The sequence below is a fragment of the Trachurus trachurus genome (genome assembly GCF_905171665.1).
Source record: "Trachurus trachurus genome assembly, chromosome: 5".
Classification (NCBI taxonomy): domain Eukaryota; kingdom Metazoa; phylum Chordata; class Actinopteri; order Carangiformes; family Carangidae; genus Trachurus; species Trachurus trachurus.
In genome coordinates this window covers 28999576-29024990 of record NC_139896.1, presented here as the reverse complement: position 1 = coordinate 29024990, position 25415 = coordinate 28999576, and the positions used below count along the sequence as shown (strand labels likewise).

At 42.3% G+C, this 25415-nt stretch overlaps 1 protein-coding gene across 1 annotated transcript in view; it reads right to left on the bottom strand.

Annotated features, from left to right (window-relative positions):
- Window positions 1-25415, bottom strand: part of bsnb (bassoon (presynaptic cytomatrix protein) b) — a gene marked incomplete at both ends in the record, with an annotated part of 82619 nt that overhangs the window by 15478 nt on the left and 41726 nt on the right. The window lies entirely within an intron of this gene.

Sequence of the window (25415 nt, the reverse complement as noted above, 5' to 3'; positions counted from 1 at the left end):
GAACGACTGAATATTTGAAAGCCTGTCCAAACAAGGCCTTTCATCTCTTGAAGAAGACGTAATCATTTGACAACATTAAGCACTCTCAAGCAGGGTACACAGAGGGAGAGTGCTGTATGAATACAAATTAACACGTCTGTGGTGAGATTGGAGGGGTGTAACTGTCATTAGACCTCTCTGATGAAGCCCACAGCAAACCTTCTATCTGCAATAAGCAGGATTCGTCCTTCACCATCACCCCTGCTGAGCAGCATGTTTGGTGCTAGTTATAGATTCTGACATGGCTGAGGATCTAGAACAAAACCCATCAAAGACAGGACATGAGCATAAGCGGATTCAATTTCAGGTCAATGCAGCAGATTGATGAAGCTGCTTGAAGAAAAGAAATGGTTATATTACAGGTCAAGAAAGCAGAAAAAAAGAGGTGGTGCCACCATGTTTGTAACATAACCCTCCATTTCTATGATAATCATCGGCGCTTTGGGCCTGAAGAGCCAGGGTTCTCCTGTCACACACTTGTACAGCAAAACAAATAACCTCATAAACACGTCTACTGCTGATTACCACCCCCCGTATGAATAATTTTTGTATTGAGTTCACACTTCAAAAGTATAAATACATAAGATGGAGTTCAACAACAAGCCCAGGAATGGCTAATAAATTTAAAAAAATGCAGATGTTCAATGGCTACAAAGGGCATCTCTATGGCAGTCCCAGACAGAGAAGGTGGCATATACATTATTCATTTCTCTAAATGCCTTTACATCTTCCTCATGTTGCAACTGTCAAATACAATCAGCACTTAGTGAAGTTATTGGGGTTCTGTTGCTTCTGTCGCATTTCCTAGAGGAAGAGTTACCTGCCTGGATGTTATAAATAACTGAGAAAAGACAGAGGGTGACAATCATTTAGTGAGTACACATCTTAACAGCATGATAAGTATCTTAATGTAGAGCTCAGAGACCAGCGTTTGACAGATAAATCTCCAAATAAGGTCTGAGAGCAGAGGACACACTCTGTCTTCTTTTTCACTTCACACTGAACCCGTTTAGAGAAACTGATCAGGCCCCATGTGGGCGAGGTATTGATTATTTGCTCTCCTCAGAGCTCCTTGTGTGTCTTGTAGAAAATACTGTTTCACTCACTGTCCACTTTGCTGAAGGGGTGGACACAGAGACAGACCGTCACAGGACATGTCTATTTGTCTAGTGTAACTGGCAATTAGTGACACAGGCTGAAGCAGGTGGTGGGAGACGAACCGATGGCTCAAATGAAGCAACAAAAGGATGAGGAGCAGGATGGAGAAGGAGAAAGAAGGGGGTGGTCCCACAAAATAGATCACATTTAATATGTGATCCCATTTAGGGCTGCAACTAACGATTATTTTCATTATCGATTAATCTGTGGATTATTTAAACAATTAATTAATTAGTTGTTTGGTCAATAAAATGTTAAAAAATGTTAAAAAATGTAAATCAGTGTTTCCCAAACCACAAGATGACATCCTCAAATGTCTTGTTTTGTCCACAAACCAAAGAGATATTCAGTTTACTGTCATAAAGGAACAAAGAAACCAGAAATATTCACATTTAAGAAGCTGAAATCTGAGAATTTTGACTTTTTTTCTTTAAAAACTACCCAAACCGATTATTCGATTACTCTAATCCTATTACTGTGCATTGATTAATATAATAGCACTGTTTTAACACCTAAACACTGACACACTGAAGTCTAATATTACTGGACAGAGTGGTTGGGTCATTGCCATCTGGATATCTTGCTACTGAGATGTTTGAGTAATTTTTATACTTGCCCTATCTGTTTTTTTTTTGTTTTTTTTTATTGTGAAAAAACCCCCGCAACAGACAACACAGTGAACATACATAGATGGTTAACATCGATGTATACATAAAATGCGAAATAAGGTGTGTGTGTGTGTGTGTGCGTGTCTAACTAATATATTATATAAATGGTGATCATAATAGTGATGAAAAAGGAAATTGGCGAATAATACTAGTAACCTTGGTCATAATAATAACAGTATAAAAAAATAAAAATAACAGTTGTGATAGCAATAACTAAACAGCAATAATAACAAAACAAAAATAACATGTTCTGTTACAATGCTGGGACAGTGGTTTTTATCACAGCTTGACCAAAAACAGTTGCTGCTGCTGACTGAAACAGTTTATGACAGTGACGAGACCCGAGTTAGGCGATCAGGTCTATGATATGACATGCTGTCTGTAAATGTTGCAGTTAATACGTCATGTAGCTTGTGATCAATAGAAAAGCATACAGCAGGGGGCAGTGGCACTTATGGCTGGAACATGACTTTACACAGAACCTCATAATAACTCAATTAGAGCCATTACGCAACATGACTGATAAATTATGCAACTCCCCTCCTTTAGAAATGAAGCCTTCTGAATCATGAATACTGTGGAAATATGCAGTTCACCGTGTAGGAACGCGGCAGCAACCTTAGGAATGGTGTGGGCAGCTACAACTCTTTATAACATAAAAGGGATAAAATAAGAGCCAGGCAAACACTTTGTCAGTGGAAACCTTTCAAGGACAGAACTGTGCTCTAACTTTATCCACTTAGTTTGACTAAATGCCATTCCTAAATACAATACAACCAAATATATCACACACAGTAAGGAGAGATTCAGTAGCTCCATTTTGAATGTGTAAAATGTTGTTTTTTTTAAACTGATGCTATTTTTCTGAGATAAAACCCTTTCTTGATGTGCCCAAATCCTGTAGGAATCTGTTGTCTCAGCTGAGACCACGACGTGTGGATGGAGCCAATGGCATGCCAAACAGACAGCCTTGCTTTGTTTTCATCTCTCTCATCTGCTCTACTGAGAAGCTATATATAAACAGGTGCAGCTCTCTCAGAACTAGCCATCTGTGTTGGTTCTTTCACATATAAAAAAAAAAAGAGAAAGTTGTGTTGAAATGTCAGAGTAGTGTCCGTGTGCAGCTCTGCAACAATAGAGTGAAGACTTGATGTGTGTGCACTGTGTATAAACATGTATGCATATGATCATAAAAAAAACAGCCTCTGATATTTCAGTTCATGTCTACCCTCCTCAAAACTGTTCTTCTGAACAGTGTAATCTAAAGAATTTAAAGGGATAGTCCAACATTTTGGCAAATTGGCCCATTGCCATAATCCCTATAGTCATAGCAGTAGGTTCGTTATTGTTGCATGAATTTACCTCTAAAACGACTCCGTCTTGTAACGTTACATTATTATATCATAGCATGGTGAATGTGCAGGTCACAACTTGTCCATGAGAGCGTTTTGGAGTTGTTGGATTGTGTATTTGATGAGTTAGATGAGGGAAACCAAGAAATCCCATGAGCCTCCGTAGCGTAGCTCTGAGCAGCTCGCAGCTCTGCTCTGCCGTTCTAAAAATAGCTTGCACTGACAATTAAAGGTAACAAACCTACTCCTAAAACTATAGGGATTATGGCAATGGGCCAATTTGCCAAAATGTTGAACTATCCCTTTAATCTAAATCAGATACTTTTGTAGCTTTCTTCCTGCTGTTTTGACACCGCCATACTCTCCCCTTTGCTCCTGAATCAGCATAGCATCACTGCGTGGGTGAAAGGGAGAGAGGAGCAAGGCCAAACCGGAGCTGGGAGTAGCAAATTATTCATGTAGAGTGCTTTAGCGTGTACACAGTGAGCAATGTGGGCTGAGCTTCCCACCTCTACCCACACCGTGTGGAGGAAATCAGGTCCGTGTAAACTAAAAGGACCGAGGCTCTGTGCTGTCTGTGAGACGGCCGGGCCTTTAACGTGCTCTGAAAAACAGAGCAGCCGATTCACTGTGGCAATCTCTCTGTCTGCTGCCCTCTGGAAAACAACAGCTCAATACATAGAAATTGGACGGCAGCAAAAACTACAAAGGAGACAAGAGGCTGACCTGGACCTCTCACTTTTTGTGTTTTAATGGATTAATTGTGTGTGTGCGGATCTACTGTATGTGTGTGGCACAGTCATGCCAGCAGCAGGCTCAGTATGTCAGTGAGATCATGTTGTTAGTGAATCGGTAACCTCATTAAATGGCAGGAGGTTAACCTGTCTGCTTGGTGGAGAACGTACTTAACCTTGGCTCTGAACTGTAACTCAGCTGCAGCTGACTGGACTACACATCGACTGTAATCCATCAATTACATCTGAAGCATTTAGTGTCTGCTCTTATTCACTGCAACATGTAATGAGTCAAACCGAGTGGTTGTCATGCAGCATATTGCCTGACAGACATTTTTGACAGAACGCTGGCACTGGACCTACATCCTTCAGTCTGTTCCTGCCACTGCAGCTACAGCATCAATAGCTTTTAGAGCATCACTCAACATGATGAATTTAACTTAAGTTCACTTGAATCTGTTGGGACCTGACACATGAGACCCAGAGAGAAAACTTTGTAGTCATAAGACAAGCAGAACTCTTGTTAATTCAATTCAGTTTAACTCAATACAGCACTTAATAGTTATTGTTATACTAACACAGGTATGAATAGCAATGAGATGTTGTTTAAAGGCATAGTTCAACATTTTGGCAAATTTGCCTATTGCCATTATCCCTATAGTCTTAGGATAATACCTTTAATTGTCGGTGCAAACTGTTTTTAAATTGGCGGGGCAGAGACATGAGCTGCTCAGCTAACACAACAGAGGCTCATGGTATTTCCACGTTTCCCTCATCAAACTACATACACAATCCAACAACTCCAAAACTCTCATGGACAAGTTGTGACCTGAACATTCGCCACGCTATGAAATAAATAATGTATAATTATGTAACATTACGATACATGAAGCACACTCCGCCCAGCAGCCGTGTCTGGAATGTAGTTCCGGCTACGTATTTGCCTCGAAAACAACCGTCTCGTAATGTTCCGTTATTATTTCATAGTGTGGTGAATGTGCAGGACACAACTTGTCCACCAGAGCATTTTGAAGTTGTTGGATTGTGTATTTGATGAGTTTGATGAGGGAAAGCCTGGAAATACCGTGCGCCGTGCAGAGCTCACTTCTCTGCCCCCCCGATATAAAAACAGTTTGCACCGACAATAATAATAATGAACCTACTCCTAAAACTATAAGGATTATGGCAGCGTTTTGGAGTTGTTGGATTGTGTATTTACTTAGTTTGATGAGGGGAAATGCGAAAATACTGTGCAGCTCACGTCTCTGCCCCGCCGATCTAAAAACAGCTTGCACCGACAATTAAAGGAGACATATTATGCCTCCTTTCCATATTTTTTTTTGTCAATTCCCACATTTTGGGGGCCGAAAGACAAGACAAACATCCAAATATATGTTAAACAGCCTTTAAAAAGTGATATTTCCATAATATGTCCCTTTTAAAGGTAATTAACTTACCCCTAAGACTATAGGGATTATGGCAATAGGCGAATTTGCCAAAATGTTGAACTATCCCTTTAAGCATGGCATACTGGCGTAGTAAAAGTATTAAAAAGTGAAAAAGTGCCTCCCGAATATCATAAATATATCCAAAATATGTACTGTGTACTGTTTAACACATCAAAACAACAAAGCAACAGTAATACCCGTTGCAGGCTCAGCTGTGCAGCAGGGCAATATTCAAGTCCATCGTCTGTTTGCAGAAAGAACAGGGGTCGGGGCAGTAAACTCACTGAGATGGGTGGATGGTTGTGCAAAGTCTAGTTCAGAGTTATTGCAGTGGTGGAGTATGGTGTGTGATGATGAACAGGGGGCAGAGGGGGTGGGGCTGAGGATGGTCTGGTGGCTCTGGCGCAGGATGGATCTGTATCTCCTCCCAGAGGGCGGCAGGTGGAAGAGGTGATGTGCAGGGTGGTGCTACGGTGTTATTCTGTGTCTGAGAAAACAAATATGTCTACGGTGGCACTGAGAGCTCAAAAAACAGACCACAAGAAAACTATAAGTAAGTGTAAGTGAGGACTGTAAATGTGCACTGAGATAATGTATCCTCTTGGCACATCAAAACAACTCTTGGCACATCTTTGCAAACCTTGTCGATGTTTTCTTGGATGGGCAACCATACAGCCATACAACTGAAAACTGAAATCTAGTGAGTGAGCCTGACTCCACCATGAGAGACAAAAGTGGATACTCTGAGCACCAGCAGTGCAGCGATGCTCTATCCAGTGGGCACAGCTGGAACAGCTGCCCTTTCCCTGTCAAAATAATGAGAGATTGAACACTGCAGGTTACCACAAGGAAAAGGTCAGAGAGATTGATCCCATTCTTATAGATTGATCCCACTTTCAGAGGAGCTCCCGAGACATTGCAGCGCTGATCACTCACACAAAGTGTATGTGAGCACGTGGTGTGTGTGTATGTGTGTGTGTGTCTGGATGTGTGTGAGTCTGTCCAGTATCTATCCAGATGTGGTTGGTATAAATGCACCGAATTATGAAATGAAGCACACTAACCCGTTTATTCATTATCTAGATTGCAAACAGCTGATAACGACCTTAACACAGGTATGGGAACAACAAATTAAAAGTGCACAGATGGAGATTCTAAGTAGCTCATTTGATTAAGGAGTGTACCACCCTGAAGTCAAATCCCTTCATGACTCTCTCTATATGAATTTAACCAAAAGGCAATGAAACAATCCCAAAACAACAACAACAACAAATGATAAAATGTGATGACGCAACATGACCACGTACCACTGAACTGGAGGCTATAAAAGGTGTTCTGGAAGCTAAAAAAAAATCAACCATGAGGTTCTAAAATTAGCTGACTCACTTTAGGCCAACTTTCACAGAAAAAGAAAAAATAAATTGCAAACCCCTGCAGAAAGTCTTCCACAGTGTCTCAGAGGAGGATTTCAAAACCGCCTTGATATATTTTCTGTAGTTTGCATACTAATCAGCCGTTTACACACTTCCACAAGTACAAGAGTCCAAATGAGATATCTCAATCATGAAAAAGCATATTTGGGCCGCAACTAACAATTATTTTCATGTCTCCTGCGATAACAAGATCCAACCACAACAAGCTGATATGGAGAACCAGCTGTGTCCAGCTGTCACAGTGCAACCACGTCTTTGTTTTATTACCCACTCTCTGCTTAGTGCATGTTTGCTGCAGCTCCAGAAGAGGAATATCTGGCTATTTAGCTCCACTGTGTCTAACAGCTGCTTGTATACATTTTGTATCTGTGTCTGCACTGGAGTTTATAATAGCCTACAATATAAAATACCAAATACACAGTGGCATGCAAAAGTTTGGTCCAAATTTCTGACAGTTCAGCAAGAGGAAGATGAAATGATCTCCAAAAGGCATCAAATTAAACATGAAACACTCTTTTGCAATATTTTAATCGATATCAGTGTGTTATTTTAGTTTTCTACAGTTTTAGAGTGAAACAAGGAAACAAAGCAGCAGCCTGTAAAAGAATGGGAAACCCAGGAGACTTGAGCTCTCTGTAATAGTTTCCAAAGGGGGGCTATATACTAACTACTGTATGCAGGGTGGCCAAACCTTTGCTGCAAGCCCTTTTACTTTTCTGCACAGTTGAGCCTGAGAGGAGAGACCCAAATTGAATGTTGTGTTTACAAACTGCAACAAACAACTACTACTGCAGGGTTCCTACGCAAGTATGGAAAAGTACGGATGGAATTTGATTTTATACATTTCCAGGTCTGGTTAAGTATGGACATTGGAAACTATTTAATGGAAATATATTTATAATAATATTATAGGGTTATTATTATTAATATTAATACTTATCTGGGTTTGTTCTTATTTGAAGTTATTTGGGTTAATTATTTTGTATGCGCTATTGTACCTATACAATCTCCTGGAAATGATTCGGTGACATAATGGCATACAAATTCAGAATAATGAAAACAAACGATTAATTGCATAATTTATTTACATGATAGGCATCTAATTACTCAAATGTCACAAATTATTTGAATTTTTTTTTTTCCAATAAGTCTGGAAATTAGTCAGAAAATCTGAAATTTGTCCTTAGGTAGCTTATTTGTCGTCATTTCTTACTTCAGAATAATAGTGAAGCAGTGATTGATGCATTGAAGCATACACTTTAAACTCCCACTGAAACACTCTTGATAGTGGAAGTGTTTCTATATGATAGGAGGGAGATATCACTACAAAGAACAGCCGAGCTCAGAATCCTGATCATAAATCTGACACCATCTTCTTCTACTTTTTTTTTTTTGCAATCAGAAAATAACAAAAATGTACAAAGGTTCCATCGAGCCAAGCTGCTGCTGAGGGGAAACGGAGTGTGGAAAGCTTTAACAGCTCTGACCCATGGAGGGAGCCAGAGAGTGCAGAATTTCACAGAGAGACATGGAGGTCCTGTGGGAGCATACACACCCACACAACAACAACGGGAACGCGCACAACGGAAAAACAAACAGTGCACTCACGAAGTCACATTCAAGAACCCTGCTAAATATTACACTTGGTGTAGGCTGCATATTCCACACACCAACACCAACCGTTTTAATAATAACACCATTTTAGCTGTTATTCCCTGCTCAGTTGTTGATGGCAGTCACACCCCTCTGTCCCACTTTACCTCACACTCACACACACAAGTATATCTTAATAATAATAATGATACATTTTATTTGTAAGCGCCTTTTTATGTTCAAAGACACTTTACACTTTAGTCAGAATGAAATAAAATTAAAAACAGCAATTATTAAAAGCCCATTTAAAAAGGTGAGTTTTGAGCATGGTCTTGAATGTTGGGGGGGGGGGGTACAGATACGTTTGGTTTTGGGGAGTGAGTTCCAGAGGGAGGGGGCAGCGATGGAAAAGGCTCTGTCCCCCCAGGTTTGGTGAAATCTTGATATGCTGATCAGTAGAGCTGCAACAATTGATCAATTAAACGTACAATAATCCACAACACAATAATCAATCCACAATAATCATCAACTATTTTGATAATCGAATTTGAGTAGTTTTTTAAAGGGATAGTTCAGCATTTTGGCCCATTGCCATAATCCCTATAGTCATAGTAGGTTTGTTACCTTTAATTGTCGGCGCAGGCTATTTTTAGAACGGCCGAGCCGTGAGCTGCTCAGAGCTACGCTACGGAGGCTAATGGGATTTCTTGGTTTCCCTCATCAAACTCATCAAATACACAATCCCAAAACGCTCTTGTGGACAAGTTGTGACCTGCACATTCACCACGCTATGAGATAATAACGGAACGTTACGAGACAGAGTTGTTTTAGAGGTAAATACAGAGACTGTTTGCTGAAAAACTGTCCCTGAAGGCAACTCTGTCTCGTAATGTTCCGTTATTATCTCATAGCGTGGTGAATGTGCAGGTCACAACTTGTCCACAAGAGCGTTTTAAGAGTTGTTGGATTGTGTATTTGATGAGTTTGATGAGGGAAACCAAGAAATCCTATTAGCCTCCGTAGTGTAGCTCTGAGCAACTCGCCGCTCGGCTCCGCGGTTCTGAAAATAGCTTGCACCGACAAAAAAAGGTAACAAACCTACTGCTATGACTATACGGATTATGGCAATAGGCCAATTTGCCAAAATGTTGAACTATTCCTTTAAAAAAAAAAGTCAAAATTCTCTGATATCAGCTTCTTAAATGTGAATATTTCTGGTTTCTTTGTTCCTTCATGACAATAAACTGAGTATCTCTTTGGTTTGTGGACAAAACAAGACATTTGAGGACGTCATCTTGTGGTTTTTGAAACAACCATAAACAACGATAAACAACTAATCGATTAATTGTTTAAATAATCAACAGATTGATGGATAATGAAAATAATGGTTAGTTGCAGCCCTGCTGATCAGTAAGGTTTAGCAGCACATGTGCGAGTAGACTTACTATGTGTAACCTACACAACGCCAGCATCCCTCCTCCCTGTCAGTCAGCTCACAGCCAGAGTCTGTCCCCCACATGGCGTCTCTGCCGGGAACCAGACCACAAACTGAGCAAGAAATGTCAGCTGTCATTAAGTGCAGTCACGTACCTCACTGAGGTGTAATATTTTAGCTTCTTATTACCAGTATCATTTCCTTCATGTGAGGTATAGTCTTTCAAATAAAGCACCAGATCAACATTATACTGGTGGTAGTGGTGGGCAGGGGGGGGGGGGGGGGGGGGGGGGGGGGGGGGGGGGGGGGGGGGGGGGGGGGGGGGGGGGGGGGGGGGGGGGGGGCTCACAGCGTGCTGTGGCCGGAGTTATCAGTGGAGGAAAAAAAAGCATGACATGGCATGACAGTGGTAGTTTTTCTGTCTCAGTGGAAATCATGAATATAAAAGAACAACCAAGGCTCTGTCAGAGAAGATAGACACAGGCTCTCTGCTGGGGAGGAGAACCACCACCAACATGAAAACAACACAGCAATATCAAACACAGTCACGCATCATAATCATCTGTCTCAAAGTTTTATTTCTACCCTTGTCTGTTCCCGCTCGTTGTCCTGGAACAATTTGCGTCTTTGCCATCAAAACAGCTTCTTCATTACCAGAATATAAACTGTTTCCTGAAAATGCAGGACCAAAGTGACAGCCATGTCTGGCTTCAAAGTAGCAAACAGAGAACAGAAATTAAAAAAAAGGATAAAGGCAGAGATCAGCATAATACTCCTTCAAGTTGCGCATCTCCCAGAGATTAATGAGGCATTCGACAGAGGTGGTCATAATTAATTTGTAACAAGTGAAGGTCAGGGGAGCAGAGGGTCAGTGTGAATTATTAAATACCACGTGCACAGGGGCACGCTGCCAAGCAGGTGTGAATGGGGTGAGCTTAAGGTGACTGGGGAAATATGTCAGACACAGTTTGGTGCCCAGACACACACACACACTTTCATTACCGATACAGTACGTACCGGAGCATCTCAACACACATTATACAAAGAAATGTAAACATAAATGCAACAGCAGCGGGTTTATATTCACCTGAGATAAACATCTGACTACACATAACCATACTCACTGCAGTCCTGATTTCAGTGTCGTAAAATTCAGAATGAGAGTCAAAAATCAGCAGGGTCGATTAACCCTATTAAAGGGCATTAATAGCCCCTTAAAAAGCGGTATCCATTCCCCCTGTGCACAGTCTGAATGAGCAGTGGTTTGAGGCGACCAAGTGCGCAGTGCAAAGCGTGAGCGAGCACATGTCACAGCAGTATGTCAGGCTGCGCCGCACCGTGCCGCGGCTGTGACAGGTCAGTAAGAGTCAGCAGGTATATAGGTCAATCCCCTGGGACTCCTTCAATGGGGACACGTGGTCAGGCCTGTGGATTAGACAGGAAATGAAGGATCATCCATTGGGCGAGCGAGGCCTCGGCTGCCGTCACAGGCTCTCGTACAGAGTCCAACACAGTGGAGGTGAAGGTACAGAGTACAGCTAGGTGATCGTTACAGGGAGAGTGCAGACGTCTCCAGGTACAGCAGGTATCGACAGAACGTCTTTACTGTGTTGCTCTGCGTGAATACTTCTCCTCCAGAGTCAGAGTCAGTGGTGTTCAGGAAGTAGTGCAGGTGAGCAGTGACATGGTCATTAGGTTAATGTCTTAAGTCGTCACTGAGATTATTTTACAAGAATAACATCAAATAAGCCTGAATAAAGTGATAAAGGAAAGGATGATCAATCGTGTCCCCGTCATTGTTGGGCATGTTACTTTAAAATAGTAATTAGTTCTAGTTACTAGTTACTTTCCCCAAAAAGTAACGGAGTTAGTGAATGAATGACTATATTATAAAAGTAATTAATTACTAGGAGGAAAGGTAACTATTGTGTTACTTTTATCAGCAAAGTGACGGTGGCCTCTGAGGACAAAAAACTTGTTTACCACGACTGGGACAACTGGGAGTATTTCAGGATCATGGAGCGATGAGGTGAACATACATGGTGGCACAAGATGGCGACACTCTCTAAACCAAGATCCTTATATATACTGTATAAAAGAAGAATTATAAGGCTACGAAAACCAAACAAATTTTATTTTATAGCGATTATACACTTATACAAATAGATTCATGGGTAGTAGATTCAGATTTTGCCAATAAAGCTAGACAATCATTACACACTGTACCTTTAAATATGTTAAATTACTTGGACTCGCCCCCCTAACCATAATCCTAACCTCCTGTTTATCAGAGCCTGCCTGTGCGGAGGAACTGAGTGAGTTGGTTAGTTCCAGATAAACTGCTTTTTTCTGAGTAGTTGATGGACTGAAAAACATGTGTAGCCCATATAACTTTAACTGGTGTATTATTTTGTGACGGGACTTCTTGAGTCACGTAACGGTTTATTGTCAGTAACGGTAACAGTGTTATAACGGGGAAACAGTAGCTTTTTGTCATGATTACTCGTTACTGAACAAAGTAGCGCCATTATCTTATAATGCGACTGGAACTACCTCCTGAGCCACTGCCGCCCCAATGGTTATTCCCATCACTGGTCCTGGTGAGTGGCTTTTCAGACTGGAAAACATAAAAAATGTATTTAATAAATTCTAATATTTTGTACCAAACATGTCAGAAAACAAGCAGATCACCAAGGTGTTTACAGTAGAAGCCTGTCATGAAACAGTGGCAGACTATGTGATGTTTTGTTGTTTTTTATTGGGGGGGGGGGGGACTACGATCTCCCCAGCGGAGTGTGTTGCTGCAGGACAACTGTGAGTCATCTCCTATTAAATGTGTGTGTCTGATGTCTCTCAAGGGACAGGGTAGCACGGGGTCAGGTCATGTTTTCTGCTTTTTATTTATTTTTCTGTCTGTTTCTGTTCGTTTCAACAGGCGGCAACAGGTGTTCTCTTTCTGCCCAGCACACACACACACACGCACACACACACATACACACACAGGGAGCCGCCCTGACTGGTGAGACTGTCCCGCCTCACCAGGGGGCTCTGGACACACGAGCAAGACACTGTATAAAACACAGAGAGCTCCAGGTCTGAGAGCATGTTTCTGAATGAATTCCTTTTTGTAGTGAGTCAGACAGAGGTATAGGCTGGTCAGTGATACTTTGACCTTTCCTTCATTTGGGCAGGTTTATAATTAAACGACGTGGGAGGCATTTAAAGCAATAGGCGCGTTTCCATTGCAGGAACTTCGTGGTAATTTTATGGGGCCGGCCCCGTTGGTGCGTGTTTCCACTGCAGGAACCTCCCCCACAGGGCCATTTACAGGAACTTTTACGGGGGCCAACGGAGTACCTACTCCAGGGTAGGTACTCCATTCGGCCCTGAAAGCTCCTGGGTGGGGCTCGAGGTTAACCCGGCGCTGATTGGCTAAAGCTAGAGCAGGCTCTGACACTACCAGAAAGCACCAAAACAACCAGCATTTTTAAAAGGGGGAGCAGAAGGGGAGCATTAGCCTAGCAGACACCGCTGTAAACAACAAGAAAACAGCAGGAAGATGTACGACAAATGGACCGACGGTGAGGTGCAGACATTGATTGCAGTCTACAGCACCAAGGAGAATATGAAATGAAAATATCAGTGCATCTCGACACACTGGGGATCCATCACGCCGCAAAACAATGCCAACACTCAAGCAGGATTACAATCAACCGCCATGTGCACCAACACACAAACCAGAAACGCGGCTACCGCCTCAGCTCCTTCCATCCGTCTTCGTTATTGTTATGATTTTTGTGCATGTGCTTGTGACCCGCCTGGGTGACGTCACGGTCGAAACTGTCGCACAGCGATTAAGCGGCGATCGAAACTCATGACGTCGCCGCGGGGTCCGACTCTGCAGTGGAAACACGGCCAGTGAGAGGGCCGAGCGAGAGGACGGTTCCTGTAGAAGTTCCTACCCCCTCCCTTTACCAGGAACTCCTGCAGTGGAAACACGGCTAATATGTCTATGACTGTCCAATAGTGGACACAGGCTATAAAGGTATCAGGAGCCATAAACTTGAAATGGACAAACCAATGTGCTGGTCACACGACCTGTAGTAATCCAAATCTCAGTTTTAATTTGGGTTATTTGGTTTTTTTTTTACATATGCAAAATAGATCAATATAAAGACTATACAGTGTACAAAAAATATAAATGTATGAATATCATTGCAACAATAAGCATCTCAAATTTGTATGCCTGGACTCTGTGTCAAAAAATATTTCCATCTGAGCAAATAACAATACAGAAAGTTGGAGAAGAACAACCCTCAAACCTAAAAAAAAAACGATATCACCATATAAACAGTAAGACAAAGGCTGATTATATTATAACTTGGCTCCTGATACCATTTAGCAAAAAACAAGCATTATGTTCAACTCAACTCATTTCAATTCAATTCCCTGTTAAAGGGGACATATTATGGAAATATAACTTTTTGAAGGCTCTTTAACATATATTTGGGTGTTTGTCTTGCCTTCCGGCCCCCAAAATGTGAGAATTGACAAGGCTCCCTAGGTTGTAATCCATGTGGCTTTCTGAGCTGTTCCCTCGGTTGTCTCCCATACTCTTTCGCCCCCCCAAAAAAGAGAAAAAAAAAGCCATACTCTTTCGCATCTATTTCCGGAATGGAAAATGAGAGCCACGTAATTCTTTTTTGAATGAAAGCAGGACACTTTACATTACCCCCCCCCCCCCCCCCCCCCCCCCCCCCCCCCGCACGGAAGAACGGAAACACTGAATGAATATCGTTATCGGGATATAAAATTACCTATATCACGATGTAACATTTTGTCCATATCGCACAGCTCTACTGGGAACTATTTTAATTTGTGGAAAGGGGGCATTATATGTCTCCTTTAACAGGAAGAAACCCTCAACAGAAGCAGGCTCAGGGTGGGAGGCTGTCTGCCCAACAGCTGGGTTTGAAAAAGAGGGGGGGTGGACAGAGGAGGAGACAGATGGACACCAGCAGTAGTATATTAGCAGTGATAGATACAGTAATTGCAACAGTGCAACAGAAAACGTCTTCCTAGACAAATAACCAAAGTCCAGTTGCGTTTGATTTAAATTTCTTGGGGACAACAGTGCAAAAAATAACAGTTACAGCATTGTATGTGCTGTTAGTGACACATGTGATACAAGTAGTTTTTGTATAACCTTTATCTAATTGGGAAAGCCTGTTTGGTTTCCATATGGTGTCCTGGTCAAGGTACTAAACAGACAGTGTATGTAGTACTTCTATCCATCACCTCCACCACAGCTAAATATCACTGGGACTTTCGGGGAGATTCAGCGGAGTCGTCTCCTTCATCCTTCAAAGGAGAGAAATCTTTCCTAGAGGACAAGAACAATCCAATATCCCACTTCACACACTTCAAGACGTGTAAGACAGCATCCGAAGAAGGACTGGAGCTGTTCTAAAGGCGAATGGTGGTATTTGAGTGTTTCCATAGTTTTTCCTCTTTTTCCCTTTTTTTTGTTGAGCCTTTCAGACCAGCTCTGCTAATTTGCCCTGAGAATATTCAAGATGATTTTATCCCTCTGCAATCTTGCTTAAAAAGCACCCAGAGCTGCAGCACAGCTCCACTTAGTTTACTGAAATCTCCTCTCTCTCTCTCTCTCTCTCTGCAGTCAAACTCTTGAACCCAGTCAGTGTAAGCAGAGGTCTTTGATGTGCCTTATTCCCACCTCCCTCCCTACCTGTCTACATACTTCCTTGGTTACGCAGTCACATTTCCCAACACATTCGATGTTCTCCACCTTTGCAGACTTTAATCAGCATACAGGCTGAATGTCAGCAAGCTAATAAAACACCCGTGTGACTGAGTGAGATTAAGTCAGATGTATGCATTAGTCACTAACAGTATAGTCTGTCTGCGGCGGTGTACAGGGAACGGGTGATGCCATGGGTAATTTGCTCACTCCCATGGACGCACAGGAGGATTAAACAGTCAAATGTGCATTTTGAAGTCTCCTCCGAGGCAAGCACAAAACAAAGCAGTGGCAAAGACAAAAGTCAAACCTCTAAACATGCATCTGTTTCCCAGAATGTTAATGAAGCCGCAGCCAAACAAGCCTATTTTACACTGTGGTTGGCAGCCGAGCCCCAAACAAGTCATGTGTCTCTTCACATATGTCTGTCCCCAGGACAAGTTAATCAGGCTGTCTCCGCAGCTCTGCTTTATTTTAGATGAGTTTCTAATACTCCTGCCGGGCAAAATCTACAGCTAGCAGCCAAGCAAATACAATTCATGTATCACACATTAGTCTTTCAGACAAGTTACTCGAGCAGTAACCTATCATCCGGCCGGATGACAGCTTTACAGGAGCAAGCCCAGCAAAAATATGTCTGCTCATGCTGCACTAGTTTTTCAAACAGGTTGGTAATTGCTGATTTTTTTTTTTTAAAGGAGACATATTATGCCGTTTTTGCCACAAATTCAAATAGTTCCCAGGTGTCTTAAAGACATGTCTGTGACATGCTTCAGTCAAAATACCCCAAGGATCAAACATCACAGCTCTTTTCATCCTCTCAAAACAGCCCTGTTCAGAACGGCTGGTTTCAGTGCCTGTCCCTTTAAATGCAAATATACCACTGCTTGCCCCACCCCTTCTACTGCTACCAGGTAGGGGTGGTATTATGCAAATTTGAGTGCTAGTTACATCGTTGTCAGACAACTGAGGGAACAGCTCATAAAACATAATTTAAAAAATGTCCCCTTTAATGTGAACAGTGAATTCCCACATGATGACACATACTTGTGTCCACCTATCAGGATTCAGCAACATCTGAATCAAATGTGATGACATGAATATTTTTTGCTGCTACTACTTGCCCCGCCCCCTTCTACTGGTCCCAGGTAGGGGTGGGATTATGCAGATTCGAAAACTAATTACATCATTGCCAGACAACCGAGGGAACGACTCGTAAAACCACGTGGATTTCAACCTAGGGAGCCTGCACATTTTTTTTGTCAATTCTCACATTTTGGGGACCAGAAGGTAAGACAAACACCAAAGAGCCTTCAAAAAGTGATATTTCCATAATATGTCCCCTTTAAATTCATTTAGCTGATCTGTATGTCAGTAATCAAGGTATCAAGTATCAAGGTCCTCTGAGTGAGTGTGCTGACTGTACATATGGAAGAAGTAAGTTGTGACTCATAGATAAAAGCTACACATCAATTAATCTGATTCATCTGAAGCTATAAGAACTGTCGAGTCTATGAAACACTTCAGATGAGACGATGATGTGCAACCTAGAGTCAAAGAATATTGATTTAAATATTAATTATGAGTTAATGAGTTTAATTTGCTTCACAGCAGCTGAGTCATTGTGGTTGGATCAGATTTTATTGACAGCAACCTGACAACTGCAGCAAAAAATATTCATGTCATCACATTTGATTCAGATGTTGCTGAATCCTGATAAGTGGACACAAGTATGTGTCATCATGTGGGAATTCACTGTTCACATTAAAGGGGACATTTTTAAAATTATGTTTTATGAGCTGTTCCCTCAGTTGTCTGACAACGATGTAACTAGCTTTCAAATGTGCATAATAATAATAATAATAATAATAATAATAATAAATTTTATTTAGAAAGCGCCTTAATCCACCCCTACCTGGTAGCAGTAGAAGGGGCGGGGCAAGCAGTGGTTCATTTGCATTTAAAGGGACAGGGACTGAAACCAGCCGTTCTGAACAGGGCTGTTTTGAGAGGATGAAAAGAGCTGTGATGTTTGATCCTTGGGGTATTTTGACCAAAGCATGTCACAGACATGTCTTTAAGGCCCCGTCCAGACGGATACGCGGCTTCACCGAATCCGATCTTTTTCTTAATCGTTTTGAAAAAAATCTCCGTAAACTTGGCATCGTTTTCAGAAATATCTGCGTCCACACGCATCCAGTGAAAACGACCCAAAACGCTGTAGTACCTACTGCAGGCGTGTGTGGAGCGGGTGGAGTGTGTGTGGCGCTGCAGCGCTGCCACACACAAACACAGAGAAGAAGACGGGAAGTCCCCGCTGTAATTCAATAGAGGAAGAAGTTCCCCGCTGTATTCAAACTCAAACATGTGATTAAATGTTGACAGGGAGTCGTGTCAGAGTAAATATGACCATCAGTGATGATTAAACAGGCGCGATTCAGCCGCAGCAGCGACCCGACGGCAGTCGGCCGTTGTTGTTACGTTACGTCCATAGACTGTGGAGCTGCTGCAGCGGTGTGTGTGTGTGTGTGTGTGTGTGTGTGTCTCAGGTTACAGGTAGAGCAGCGGGGGGCATGACATCATCGTTTCAGAAAAAATCCGTATTGGCCGTCCAGACGAAAACGCTGGGGCGGCGTTTTCAAATTTTCCCACTCTGGGACCCGTTTTCAAAAAAATACTGTTTTCACCCCCTGAAAACGCCGGATTCGTGTGGACGCGAGGCCGATCCGATAAAGTATTTTTCCGGATTAAAAAAAAACGGATTCTTCTGGACGGGGCCTAAGACACCTGGGAACTATTTTAATTTGTGGAAAAGGGGCATGATATGTCTCCTTTAAGATGCTCAGAAAATACATGAACAGAAACTTTACGGGTCATTTTTTTAATAGGGTGCCATTTGTGTCCCCAGTATAAATTAAGCTGTATTTTCACTAAAGTTGGACAAATACTCATTCAATTTGCTTTTTTGTGTATTGTCAATTGTCCTCTATTATAAATTCAAGGGTACAGGTTCCCAAATTCTATTTTTTAAATTTAATTTACTTTTGTTAAAAGGATGTTACGGAATTTTGCTATGTCCCCAGTGCGGTTCATTAAAATTCAATCTAGAGAATACTTAATAAAAGTAGAAAAATTAAAAAAAATGTTTTTATGATTATATTGTCCTGGATAAACTATCTTTAATCATGTGCTGTTTTTTAATCAAAATATATTTTTTAAATGAAAAAATTAAGGTTTTATGTTCGTCCCCGGTGTCATTGTCCACTCTGTTAAGTTGTGTTTGTGCCCTTCTAAGAAAATTCCCTATTTATCAATGACATCACTCTTCTGAGGAGACATCACACCAGTGGTGAGAAATTCAACTGTGGTCAACTTTTTTATTTTTTTACCTCTTTAAAAATCAGATTTTGCAGTTTTATGAAGTAAGTTCAGTGTGGTTGATCATAATGTGTCCACTGAACCATTTCAAAAGGGTTTCGTGTAAAATTATAGATTTCTCATCAAGTATCCAAAGTCATGTTAGCTATTAAGCTAGCAAAGCCAGGCTGAGGGCTAACTTTAGCTCAAAATGTCCACTCTGTTAGTGTCCACTCTGTTATCCTTATCCAAGTTAACTTAACAGAGTGGACATATACTGTATGTATTATTGACTGTGTTTCGTCCACTCTGTTATGATACTGTCCACTCTGTTAGACCTCTGTCCACTCTGTTATGTTATTTTTCTATCATAGCTTAATGAAATAAAAATATTTTAACTATGTATTTGTAGTGACATAATGATATGGAGGGGTTTGAATGTACAGGCTAGATTTTTTTTGTAATTTGCATCATAATTCACTTTTTTAAGGAAATACACTGGAGGAATATGTTCCATGATCATAATACGCACTTGTTTTTCTATATAAAAGCTTATTTAAAATAATTTAATTGTAAAATAAACTATCTGACTAAAGTGAGGGGCATATACTTTCTTTAAAAATATAATTTCATGAGGAGTCATGCAGTAAAAACACATTAAAAATGGTATGTCTATGTCCTTAACAGAGTGGACACATCCCACGTGTCACGTGTTGTTAAAATATATAAATATAATATTATGTAGGTGCCTGAGCTCAACCAATATGTTTTTCAGTAAGTTAAATGTGTCCTTTTTTAAAGGAAACATTAAAATCTGGGTGAATCAAATATTTTTTTTCCACAATTTATGACGTCCAAATGGCACCCTATAAAAAAAATGACCCTTACACATGTCACATTATGTGGCTGCTACTTTGACTTGACTCGTCTCAACTTGTTGATGTCCCAACTTTTGTCTGTGAGGCTTTTAACCGACCATGCAGGCCAAATCAACTCTTGTGGGGGCAATTGAAGCACTCTAAGAGGCAGACATGTCTATATGAAATACATTTCACTTCTTTGTACTGTGGTAATTTTGCCCATTAGCGCTAAGAGGGGCGGTGTGCATCAGGAGATGTAGAGGAAGTTGTGGATTGATCAGACGTCTCTGCTGCTTCTTCCACAGCTCACTAAGCCAGCCCCTCCAAATTCATCAACCAAATACATGTTGGGGGCAATATGCTTTCAGGTGGGAAGTGAGATGTTTATGAGAAGGCAGGTAAACAAGAGTGACTAAGTGAACCGATTTGGAACTCTCACCCTTCCTGTAAATGTTGCCTGACGCCCCCGGCGGCAGACTGCACTGGCAGTGGAGTCCCGGCGCCTTCACGGGTGGAGGCAGTGGGCAGACCGTCTCTCTGACTAAGTGTCATGGTCGTCATGGCTGTTTTTTTTTCCAATTGTTGTCATTGTTGTCAGGTCTCTGCTTAGAGCAGCATCCCGACCCACACCCTCACTCACTGATCTGGTCATCTCCACCGCGCCGCTGCCTGACAGCTGCAGCACTGAGAAGATTAGCAAGGGGTTAAATGTAATATCTGAGCGATCAGTGAGCTTTATCTCTTTCATTTTGTCTCTCAATCTCCTGCTCCCTTTCATAATAGCTGTCTGGCTGTGTGTTTTTTCTGTGTGTGTGTGTTCCCCTGCCATACAACCACACGTCTCTTGTTCTATAATCTCACGTTTGTGTCACCAGCCTTTTAGTATTTGCAGCCTCTGAGCATAGCGCACGCTTAACTACCCCCCCACTCTTTCTTTTCCTAATGCCAGCATTAGGGAGTATTCACATGCCTGAGGTGCTGCGGGGAAGAGAGAGCAGCGGCGGCAACGATGAGGTGGGTGAATTGATGTGTTGAGACAGGAGGGTGGGAGGACCGCTCCGGCCCACCTCTGTCGCTTTGACAGCGAGTATAGACGCGGCGCTGCCAGGGGGCCCTTGGAGCATCGCTAAAGCTTGTTAGCATAGCCACCAGGCCTTGAAGATGATGAGTTCTGAAGAGGTGATTAAAGCCAACGCTGAGGTCCCCTCGTAGGCCTCGGAGCACGGTCGCTCACAAGGTAGGAGGGGAGGGGGGCGTTTCAAGATAGAACTGCAGAAAAGGACTGGATGGGTAATTCAAGTTCAATACGGTCACCGTGCTCCGCAGACAGTCATTCATCAAAAGGGGCCGATATTATTGCCGGTGCGGGAAGGGCTTGGAACAGGTCGAGGTTGACCTCAAAGACATCTCTTGAAAAATGAACACTTGGTGCACAAAAGCTTAGCAGGGTGAGGCCCATGCAATGCGATCTCTGGGTCAAAAGGTGCTATAGCTGCTGTAGATTCCCCCCATCACCCTCTTCTTTTTCCTGTTTCTCAGACAGAATCAGTGCCGGTAGCAACATTTTAAAAAATCTTAAAGGGATATTTCAACATTTTGGCAAATTCACCTATTGCCATAATCCCTATAGTCTTAGCAGTAGGTTTGTTACCTTTAATTGTCGGTGCAAGCTATTTTTAGATCGGCGGGACAGAGTCGCGAGCTGCTCAGCTAACGCTAGCTAGGCTAATGGTATTTCCGGGTTTCCCCCATCAAACTCATCAAATACACAGTCCAAAACACTCTCATGGACAAGGTGTGATCTCGCTATGAAATAATGACGTATAATTATGTAACATTATGACACATGAACCAAATACTCGGAACTACTTGCTCTTTTGAAGTCACTCTTCCAAGCAGCCATGTCTGGGATGTAGTTCAGCTACGCATTTGCCTCGAAAACAACTCTGTCTCGTAGCGTTCCATTATTATCGTTTTGGAGTTGTTGGATTGTGTATTTGATGAGTTTGATGAGGGAAAGCCTGGAAATACCGCGTGCCGTGCAGAGCTCACGTCTCTGCCCCGCCGATCTAAAAACAGCTTGCACCGACAATTAAAGGTAATGAACCTACTCCTAAAACTATGACAATAGGCAAATTCGCCAAAATGGTGAAATATCCCTTTAAAAAAGGCACAAGAAAAAAAAATCTGACTGGAATGAAAAACTCAGTTGTGGGAGCATCGCCTGTGGGACTCTCAGAAGATCTGTTCTAAACAGGAGTTAAGTCAATGTGTATGCAACTCCAGCTCAGTCTGAGCCCAGAGCCTGCTGCCAAACACAAAGGTCCCAGAGATGAGAGTGAGTGGCATTTAAGCCTCCAAACCAGCGAGCCATCTGTGCTGGGTGCCACATAATCTCAACAGGAAGCAGTCATTGCTGTACATCACATCATCTTCCTGTCATGAAGCAGCACCGTCACACGCTAAATTATATCACTGAGTCAACCGCACATACTTTTTGAACTCAGCACGTGCTGCCTCACTGGAAATACTGGATTTCGGTGTGTTTTTTTTTTTTTTGCCATCACAGTCTGATATCAGACAAAGCCAAAATGGCATTGTCTCAGTTTAATCACCCAACAAGGCTTACTATCCTCAGATGGCGCTTATTTGTGTGGGTGGATCTTTACAATGGTGTGTTGGGGTTAAGCACCGTACTCAGGGGGATCACTACACTCCCTCAACAAGGATTAGAAACACTCTCAACTATTAGACACCCCAGCCCCCTCCTCCACCACCACCACCACCATGCAGAACACACATATACACACACACATGGAAACATAGCCCCCTCTCTGCCTCTGTCATTTTGTTTGTGTTTACATCAGCCATTATTAATACTCTGTCTTATTATTTGCAGGAGGGGGGTTTAAAATGCTCGCCTCGATGTTTGTACTAAATCAACAGATCGCAGACTAAATCAAGAGGGCTGAGCACCCGTGTTGCAATGTCAACTACGAGTGATTCAACCAGGAGTAATTGCCAATTCAATCAATGTGTCAAAAGCAAGCAGTCTCCAACTAAGGCGTGTAGACAGGAAGAAGAGGAATGCAAACGGAGGGAGGAGAGCAGTGAAACGTGCAAAGCAGCAGAGAGGAGGAGGAGGAGGAGAAGAGGGGGGGGGGGATACATGTGTAGATCCATCCTGAGCTCAACTGTAACGAGAGAGGACAAAACAACCACAGTGTCACAAGTTAAAGAGAACTCTTCATACATCTGACACGAAGACAGAAAAAAAGGTCTTAAATAAAGCAAGGTACAAGCTGAGAATGAAATATTTCTATTATAATGATATAATGTTCCTGCTTTTTGGTGAAATGTCAAGTTTCTCAGCAAGGCGAGTCAGGATCACACAGTTCAGCCCTTTTATTCTGAAATAAAAGAACTGGAGGGTGAAGTACAGTACAGTAATGTGAGTGGTGGAGTGTCTGTGGTGCATGTGAGTGTGTATGTGGGCGTTTGCACGGCTGGTACATTTCTTACTTCTCACTAGCAACCATTTTGAAATCGTAGTGAGTGGCACAATCCAAAGCACCGACTGCTGAAGGAACTCAAAAGGCAGCGTTATCTTTGGTGGCCAACTCTGTTTCTACACTGGCAGCATTATTCAATGTTTATTAACTATAACTTTAATCATTTTCGTCTGAATTCCCCCCCCAAAACTCAACACAATCATTTAAATAGTGAAATCATATAGATTGCATAGTGTAATATATAACCCAAGTCCCAGAATGTCAGTCCCCAGCTTTGTGTAGCCGTGGGTGTGAATAAATGCATGTTGACGTGTACTGTACAGCATGTGGGCGTGAGACTCTGGATCCCTGTGCTACGGACCAGTACTGCAGTGACATGAATAAACACACACAGGGCAGTGCGCGGGGATACGGAGGTATTAAAAGGCGGGAAGCAGCTGATTGAGGCTGGGTGGGTGTGTTTTTGAGTCTGTGATGGTGTAGCATCATCGCTTCAGGAGCAGCCAGGCTTGAGCGCGGCAGGCTTGGATGCACGGCGCCGGCAGCCATCTGGCTTTGGATGGGACTCCTGAGGGAGACACGGGGCCTGTGCCAACCTTCAGAAAATACTTCCAGCATGTTTGAGAATGAGAATGACATGTTCATCTATACGGTGGCTCTGTGTGAGAGCAGCGGGCGTGTTGAGGGGTGGGCTGGTTACTTACGTTTACATGCAGTCAATATTTGGGTTAAAGGGGTAGTTCAACATTTTGGCAAATTGGCCCATTGCCATAATCCCTATAGTCATAGCAGTAGGTTTGTTACCTTTATTTGTCGGTGTAAGCTATTTTTAGAACCGCGGAGCCGAGTGGCAAGCTGCTCAGAGCTACAGTACACTACGGAGGCTAATGGGATTTCTTGGTTTCCCTCATCAAACTCATCAAATACACAATCCAACAACTCCACAACGCTCTGGTGGACAAGTTGTGACCTGCACATTCACCACGCTATGAGATAATTAAGCAATATCACACTCAAGGTCGTGCTGTTGTACTGTATATCAGCACGAGAAATAAAGACATAAACATCAGCAGTCAATCGGCCATTCAGCCCCAACCCCTCGTCCCTCCCCCTCCCCCTCCCCCTCCCCCTCCCCCTCCTATTTGTTTATCTGCTATATCAATATAAACACAGTTGAAGCTAAGTAGTTGAGCTACGTGGCTAACAACAGTTAACGCTCATATCAAAACACATCACTGTCAAAGCGTAGTTGCCGCCGCGGCAATTTTTTTTTTGGGTGGGGCAGCTCCTGTATGGGGACTTAGCTCCTGTCCAGCTGAATAGCGGAGTGATAACGTAAAAAGTCCCAGTGCTGTTATACTGTATATCAGCACTCATGGAATGTCTCTTGTCCAATCAAATTACTCGGTCGGAACCGGTCGGAACTAACTGTTGTATAATATGAGATAATAACCTCGAAAACAACTCTGTCTTGTAACGTTCCATTATTATCTCATAGCGTGGTGAATGTGCAGGTCACAACTTGTCCACAGGAGCGTTTTGGAGTTGTTGGGTTGTGTATTTGATGGGTTTGATGAGGGAAACCAAGAAATCCCATTAGCCTCCGTAGTGTTCATAGTTTTTTGTAATTTTGTCATTGGTCATCATGCACTGCTTTCCTATTGGTCATTTTGAAGGCGTGGGTGTGCTCCCCCTTTACATTATCACCAAACCACAGCACTTTTTCACACATGGGTACAGACATTAGTGAATTGCAAGAGCTGACTGCAGCAATCCAATTCAAGCTCTATGATTCTTGTATATTCTATTCTCTAGTCTCCCTTCACCTCCAACATTTTTGTTGTTGCCCACCCAAATAATCCAAATGCCCACCCAAACACAACATTCTAGTAACACCTCTGCTGTGCTGACACATTCTCAAATAGTTTTCTAGATATGGTCACTGCGGTGACCACAATGTTGTGGTGTGTATAAGGGTGCTTGTAATTTGCAGCCCTAAAAAGGAAAATAAACATTAATATAAAACTTGGTGGAGAATTTTTATAATTCAAGAGATGGATTTAGT